Genomic DNA, 8668 nt, shown 5'->3' with positions numbered 1-8668 from the left:
ATTTGCTGTCATTTAAGAACCAGGGAGCGAGCCGAGAGCCGCCGTCTTCCATCAAGCCTGACCAGCTCGGTACCCAGCCCAGAGCTGCAGAGGGGTGCGCTGAGGAGGCACAAAAAAAAAAAAAAAAAAAAAAAAAAAAAAAAAAAAAAAAAAAAAAAGTCTCTCTTGCTTCTGAAATCCCGGCGGCACATGAGCACTAGGCTTTTTGCTTCTCTTCTTCCCTAATCCCTTGTTAGAAATGAGATCCACAGCAAACCTCCAATTTTCTGTGTGGGGCAGCTGTGGTGGAGAGATCCGCCTCTATCACCACTGTTACGTTCCTCTGGCCAGGAGTAACATGGACTAATTTTTCCTTAGTTTTTCGAGACAGGGTTCCTCTGTGTAGCCTTGGCTGTCCTGGACTTGCTTTGTAGACCAGGCTGGCCTCCACCTCACATCGATCCGCCTGTTTCTGCCTCCCTGAGTGCTGGGGATTATAGGCGTGTGCTACCATGCCCGGCTCCAACCTCGATTCTTAAAAAATTTGAATGCCTGCCTGTAGGTTTACATTTTCACTTGCATTACATGGGTTATGAGAATAATTTTATGGCAATGGGATCATAGAATGCATAATTTGCAAAATATATTTAACTATGTAGTTGAGCTTGGACACCTATGTACACCAGTACAGCTTGATCTAGCCCATTTTCAACCAGCAAGTGGTGAGACTTCATGAAAAGATCATGGCACATCAAGGGTCCACTCTGTGCTTTGCTATTGATAGGCTGTGTGTGTTTGGCTAAGTGCCTGGCATCCTTTGAGCCTCACCGGTAACCTAAAAGAGCTAAAGATGGCCAAGGCCTCTGCTAGCTCTGAGATTCCAGGTGTTCACCCTGGGCTATAGTGGGCTTTTCCTGCCCTCCTCCCATCGTGTGGGGACGTGCTGGGGAAGACTGAAGCCTGCAGGCAGAGGGACTAGCCATCTGTAGCACCAGTCAGCCCTGACAGGCTGTCACTGTTATCTCACCCCCACTCTGGTCTGCCTGCTGTCCAGGGCAAAACTGGCTAGTGGCCCAGATGCTGCAACAGCTGGCAAAGCTGGCCAGCCTCTGAGTTTTAAATGCTATACCTGTCAAATACGAACATGCCTCCTGCCTTGCTGACTGGCCAGTGGCTGTGGGCCTGGAGAGGAGCGGAGATCCAAATGCTTGCCAGAGACTTTCACCTCTCCCCCTTCAGTGCCCGTCTCAAGGGCTGGCACACCTCAGAAGTGCAACTTTGTTTTGTTCTGATACAGAGATGCCTAAATTCTACTAAGCTGTTTCTCAGGTGATTTTGAGCTAAGTTTGTGACAGGACAAGCACATCCACCTCCTCCAGAGAGGCCTGCCTTTGATACCATGGTCCTGTCTGTCTGTCTGGGGTAAGTATGCTATCCCCAAGGTCCCGAGGTAAGTCATGTAGCTAACACCTTCCAAGTCAGCCCTGCTCTACCCAGAGGCTCTGCAAGATGTCTCCAGCAGATCTTTGCCAAACAGGGTGGCATGTCTAGTGCTGTGGGGCTGGTGAACCATGGGTCTGGAACTGCTTGCAGAATTTATTTAGATGGCGACAGCTGTCTTTGTGATTCTATTTTAGGACAACGGCCACCCTTACGGTGGGGATCAGGTCTCTGGGGGAGGGTCATTAGTGTCAGCAAATTTGTTCTCAAAGACGTTCTCAGATCCCCTTCCAACCACTGCAGGTGGATCCTGACAGGCATAGTAGAAACAGAAGTATTTACCAAGCTAGGACCTCGGTTTAGGAAGACAGGTCCCAAGTTCGCCTTCTCATTTGTGCAGAGTGCTCAGCTGAGCCTGGTCCAGATGAGATGCAGGGTGGGCGCCTCTGGCACCCTCCTATTCAGGGGAGTGCCTGAGGTAGGCATGTAAAGATGAGCACTGTCATGGGCTCCGTTAGTCTGACAATAGCAGAAGTGTTGTCTGTCTCCAGAAGGCCAGGAGCTGTGCTAAGAGTGGTACCCAACACACTCATCTAGCAGGTACATGTGTTGTTCTCTTGCTCCTCCTCCTCCTCATTTTGCCGGTGATGCTGTACATATGCAGCTAAAGTAGCAGGCTAGCTGACCTATAGCCCCTGGCTTAACTCTTTGCTGAGGATGCCAGCTGTCTGCTCTTGATGGTAATGGAGATGCAAAACAGAAGACAGCATCATTTCCTGATTGGGGTACCTACCTGTGCAGAGCCTGGCATCCCCAGTGTGGCTGGCCATCAGGGGCCACTTTTTTTTCCTCATGGACAATCAATCAAATTCCAAGATGTCCAAAGCACCCCATCTCCAAGTTGTGTCCCCACAGACTCCCAGATGAGGTGAAAAGGGCCAGCCGAAGACAGTCAAGTGGCTAATCGAGTGGGCCACAGTTTTGACTGTAGACAGTTGGTGGCCCCTAGAGGAGGCTCAGGAGGCATTTTGAGGACCATTCAATCCTTCCAAGACCATCTGGTCTTCTCTGCTTTAACCCCACCAGATCAATAACACTGGAGTCTGGAGGGCCTCCATCAGATCACAAGGGCCCTGCCCAGTCCCGGGGACAAGGGGGGAGGATGGGACCTAGCTATGGCCTCTTGGCACTGGCAGCCTTGCATACTTTCCTCACCAGAACCACTTTCCCGTCTCCTCTCTTGGCTTCTCTAAGCCAGCAGCATAGCTGCCTCTGGTTTTAAATACTACACCCTTTTCTGGCCCCCAAGGAGGTCATGGCTACCTAGAATGTTAGGATATCGAGACCTAGAGACTGAGCCAGGCACGGTGGAACACGCCTAGTAATCCCAGCACTCTGCTGGGAGGCAGAGGCAGGTGGATCTCTGTGAGTTCGAGGCCAGCCAAGGCTGCGCAGAGAAACCCTGTCTTGAAAAACAAAATAAAAAAAAAAGAACCAGAGAATGTAGTCTATCTTCAAAGTAGCCCTAATCATTTTGGAAGCTGCCTCCTGTAGTCTGTGGCGATCCATCCACAGCCACAGCGACATGGCAGCAAGACAGTGAAGACAGAGCATCTGTGTGGCCATGGAGACGCGACTCCCCTCCCCCATCTGAAAATAGAGGTCAGCATGCACACTCAGAGCTGTCGTCAGCACAGAGGTGCACAAGAAGGAGCTAACGTAGTAGGCGTTCCCTTGACCTTTTTGGAACAGAGCCTGCCCAACCGTAGCACAAGCACCCAGGACGGGGAACGCTTCCTGCTTCCTCCTTTCTTCCTCTCTGCTGCAATGAATAGGGTGGTTGTAGCTCTGCCCCGGAGAGAACAGACTGTCCGGGCCTGGCAACTCCTACCTGGATGCCATTAGGCAAGCCACTGAATAAGACTCGATTGTTCTAAGAGTCCATTCTCCCTAAAAAGCAAATAAACAAGTTAAAGACAAAACTCGGGGCCCCTAAGCAGTCCAGCCTAGCCTTGACCTGCGTATGTTGCCTGGGACAACCTTTTGCCACTACTTTCCTAGAGCTAGAATTACAGTTGTGCACCATCACATCTGAACCGATTTGGTGGTGTGGCTAGAGCCCAGGGCTTTGTGAGGCTAGGCAGGCATTCCCTCAGTGGAGGTGTATTTTCAGCTTCCATCTCTACAATCCATTCAATAAAATGGGAATGATTTTATTATTTCTGTTCAATATGGTAGTATAGCTGCGGGAGGGTTAACCAGTACATTTCTTTCCTTCCTTCCTTCTCTTCCTCTTCCTTGTCTTTCTCTTTCTCCTTTTCTTCTTTCCTCCTTCTCCTCCTCTTCTTCCTCCTCCTCCTTGTCTTCTTCTTCTTCTTCTTCTTCTTCTTCTTCTTCTTCTTCTTCTTCTTCTTCTTCTTCTTCTTCTTCTTCTTCTTCCTCTTCTATGAGACAGAGTCTCACTATGTAGCTCTGGTTGTCCTGGAACTAGTTCTGTACACCAGGCTGGCCTTGAATTCACAGAGATACACCTTCCTCTGCCACTCAAGTACGGAGCATTCGATTAAAGGCATGTACAGCCACCGCCCAGCTTCCAGTAGATTTCTAGAAAGGCTTCACGGATTGTCAGCTGCTATCCAAAGTTTTCCTTGCTATTTCCTTGGCCATGCCAAGGTCATCTCACCCAGTCCTCATCCTCCTACTGAGCACAGTTGAGGGTACTATTGGAGGGTGGGAATGGAGTGGGAAGAGGTAGATGAAGGCGGCAGTGGGAGAGAGAGAAGCCCCTCCTGGATCAGGACCAGACCGATGAGGGGAAAGTCAGAGATGCTTTCCTGGCCTGTGCAGGGAGAAGGTTAGGTAGCGTCAGAAGGAGTTAAGTTGACCTGAGTAGGGGTCCAGAAGGGAAATCTCCATATTCTATCCTTGCATTTGCCTTCCTAATTTCACTTAAGGGCCTGGAGGGGTCTATGGCCCAGAGGGGCCTAATTATTCTCTCTGCCATTTCAACCCTGGGCTCCCGAAGCATCTTTTTAAGGTTTATAATAGGCAATGCTAATGCCATTATTAATATTTAATGGTAATGATGCTAATAATGCCTGCATTTATGTGGCCTCTCTGCTAGCTCAAAGAACCCTAAGTTCTTTCTTTATTTGAAACCATTTGGCTATCATAGGCAGTGGGAGGGTAGAGGACAGAGATAAGGTGCTTGGGAGGGAATCAAGGTACCAGGGAGCTGGAGCCAGCGTAGTGGAAATGCCCAGGCCAGGGTTGCAGAGCAGCGGGGTGAGGCTGGACTAGGATTGGTGCTGATGTACCCTGCCTGCTGAGTTCTGCCCTGCGCTGAGATCTAAGGAGGACAATCCTGGTACAGGCACCTTTTGGTCCTGGCAAGAAGCATAGCCTCTGGGGCAGGGGTGGGGATGAGGGGACAGGTTTAGGGGGCATAGTGATCCTGAAATAGGCAGGTAGCCTTGGAATGTTTTTTAAAAAAATTCTTTATTATCTATATTAATTACACATAGTAATGGTCTCATTGCGACATTTTCATACATGTACATAATGGATTTTGATCATCCTTTTGTTACTTTCTCTTAGTCTCCTCCCATCCCAGCTCACCTCTTTCCTCTTCTCATCTAGCCCTCTTTCTATTTTACTGTCTTCTTTTTATTTATTTATTTATTTTTTGCGGTGACCCAGTGAGTTTCATTAGGGTTGTTTGCAGGCACATGGTGAGAGTTTGTTCACAGAACAAGGGCATCTTATTAGTGGCCACGGCCTCCCCCCCCCCAACTCATCAGCCTTTAATTGCAATGTAAATTTTTAAAAATATTTATTTATTTATACAGTATTCTGCCTGAATATGTGCCTACACACCAGACAAAGGCACCAGATCTCATTATAGATGGTTGTGAGCCACCATGTGGTTGCTGGGAATTGAACTCAGGACCTTTAAAAGAACTGATGGTGCTCTTAACCTCTGAGCCAACTCTCCAGCTCGCAGCATAAATTCTTAAGGAACAGGGTCCCATGAGCTCATCCCCTTCCATAAAAGGATGTCGACGGGCCCAATCATGTGCTGATCAGGTCACATCTGAGATGCTGTGAGCTCAAGAGTGCAACAGCCAAAGCACACCCAGAAGTGAGTGTTCCTCGTCACTTCCACTCATTCCTTCAACTCTTACGTTCTTTCCTCCTCTTCTTCCAGGATATTTTCTGAGCCTTGGAAGGGTAATGGAGATGTCCCAGTATGCTTGGGCATGCACCATGTAGTCTTAGAACGTTGACTTTGGCAATTTTATAGGCACATCGTGTTCATTTAGCAAAACAGCAACAGTCATTTCCACACTAGGACCTTTAACCTCCCCAGACATGGGCTTTGGACTGAGTTTGTTATAACAGATGTGACTTTTCTCCCGTGGAGCGGACATCAAATCTAATCAGAATGGGATTGGTAACAGACTTGCCACTATAACACCAGCGAGATCATTTTGCTTGGTAGCTGGCATTGTTGCACAGGGTCCACAGCTACCTAAGGCTATTGATAGCAAGTCTTCCTCGGCAGAAGCATAGCACTTCCTAGTAGTATGAGGGCTAGCCAATAGGAAGGAAGTGTCCAGTCCAGTTCCAGCTTGATTTCCTTCTGTACGGCAAGCAATGCTGGTGGTGTCATCAGTAATTGAGTCTTACTATCTAGTTCCAATGGGTAACGAGAGGCTGTGACAATTGCCTGTATCATTTTAGGGGTTTCCTTGACCAACAACTTGTAGGGCGGTAGCCCCTGACTGGCATTAGGGGTTTCACCTAATAACCTATGTCTTTTGATCAGCTTTATCCACCCATACGTGGTACCTCTGTTCAAATTCTGTTGTTGTTGTTGTTGCTGCTGTTGTTACTAACTTTATTTGGGGAGCTGGGGAGATGGTTCAGAAGATAAAGAGTTTGCCATGAAAATATGAGGACTAGAGTGTAGATCCCTAGAACCCACAAAAATGCCAGGGAAACCCTGTCTCGAGAAAAAAAAAAAAGATAGGAAGGAAAGAGGATGTTGAACATCTAAAGACTGTTTATTGGCCATTGTATTTCTTATTTTGAGAACTATGTGTTCAGTTCATTATCCCATTGGTTAATTGAGTTGTTTCTTTGTTTCCTTCCGTAGTTAGTTCTTTGTGAAGTCTGGATATTAATCCTCTATTAGATGTACAGCAGCAATTTTCTCTCTCACTCGATGGGATGTATCTTCACTTGACTATTTCCTTCGCTGTAAGAAGCTTTTACATTTTGCGTCATACCATTTGTGGGTGGTTGGGCTTTGTCCTGGGTGACTGGGACACTGTTCACGCCTTACCTGTGCCTGTGGTCCTGAAAGGCTTTCCTTACTTCTTGCTCTAGCAATTTCAGGGATCTGGGTCTTATTTTAAGGTCTTTGATCCATTTGGAGTTAATTTTTGTACAGAGGGAGAGACGAGACTCTGGTTTCATTCTTCAACACGTGGTTACCCAATATCCCCAGAACTATTTGTTGAAGAGGCTGCCTTCTCTCTAGTGTGTGTTTTGGACATCTTTGTGACCACCTAAGAGAAGGTACTGTGTGGCTTACATCTGGGCCTTCTGTTCTATTCCATTTCTTCTTCTTCTTCTTCTTCTTCTTCTTCTTCTTCTTCTTCTTCTTCTTCTCCTTCTCCTTCTCCTTCTCCTTCTCCTTCTCCTTCTCCTTCTCCTTCTTCAAGATTTATTTATTATTTATAGTATTCTGCCTGCTTGTGAACCTGCCTGCCAGAAGAGGGCACCCAATTTCATTATAGCTGGTTGTGAGGAACAATGTGGTTGCTGGGAATTGAACTCAGGACCTTTGGAAGAGCAGCCAGTGCCCTTAACCATTGAGCCATCTCTCCAGCCCCTCTATTTGTTCTTTATGGCTCTTCTTGTGTCAGTACTGTGCACTTTCTGTTACCACGAATCATTCCATTCCTTCTTTTTGCATTCATCTTTTTGCCCAGCATTGCTTTGACTACATCGAGTCTTTTGTGCTTCCACATAGATTTTTTTTCTATTTTTTTTTGAAGGATGGTACAGGAAGTTTGATGGTGATTACACAGATTGTCTTTGGTAAAATGATCATATCACAGTATTAATTCTCTCAAAACATAAGCACGGCTCTTTCTGTCTTCTAGCATCTTTCTCAGTTTCCTTCCTCAGGGTTTTTAAGTTCCATTGTAGAGCTCTCTCACACCCTTTGTTAGATTTATTTTTGAGGCTATTGTGAAGGAGATTGTTTCCTTGATGTCTTTCTTAGCAGGTTGACTTTGGTCTACAGGAAGACACCATAGAGGTTTGGATGGGACCGGCCCCCATAGGCTCATAGAGTTGAGTGCTTAGTTGCCCACTCTCCCTTCCTTGTTGTCACGATAAACTTATTTGAGAAGGATTAGAATGTGTCACTGGAGCGGGACTATGAGGGTTCAAAAAGCCCACCACTTCAGGCCCAGTCTCTCTTTCTGTACCTGTGGATCAGGCTATAAAGTTCTGTATTTGTTTGTTTGTTTTTACGTTTTGTGTTTTCTATCCCATTTCTCTAGCTTATGAGTAGGAGTAGAGAAAGGGGACATCTTCGTTTTGTTCATGATCTTAGTTCAAATGCTTTGCGTTTTTCACCACTTAGTGTGATGTTGGCTGCAGGCTTTCTGTATATAGCCTTTATTGTGTTGAGATGTGTTTCCTCCATCTCTAGTCTCATCAGGGTTTTTAATAATCAAGGGATGATTAGAGTTTCCAGTTTAGAAGAATATCTGTTTTAAAGTTTGTCTTTAGGATTATCCAGATTTCACTGGTACCTGTTGTGGTGCCTCATTTTTTCAGCTCTAATTGATTTCTTTGGGTCTTCTCTTTCATTTGGTTAGTTTGGCTAAGAGTTTGTCAAGTTTGTTTACCTTCTAAAGAACCAACTCATCATTTCATTGGTTCTTTTTGTTTACCTTTATTTTATTATTTTCTGACTCTGATGCTAATTATTTCTTCATATCTACTGCTTTTGAATTTGGCTTACTCTTGTTTTTTCCAAGACCCTAAGATAAGTCATTAAGGTATTATTTGAGGTACTTTCAGCTATGAACTTCCCTCCTGGGACTGCTTTCATTATATCCTATATGATTTGGTATGTTGTATCTCAATTTTTCATACAATTCTGAGAATTTTTCCTCCTGATTTCTTCAGTAACTCACTCATCATTTGATAGTTTGTCATTTAATCT

Source organism: Acomys minous (genome assembly GCF_964271855.1).
Source record: "Acomys minous genome assembly, chromosome: 1".
Classification (NCBI taxonomy): domain Eukaryota; kingdom Metazoa; phylum Chordata; class Mammalia; order Rodentia; family Muridae; genus Acomys; species Acomys minous.
The sequence above is the reverse complement of the archived record's forward strand: the minus strand, read 5'-3'. Positions refer to the sequence as shown.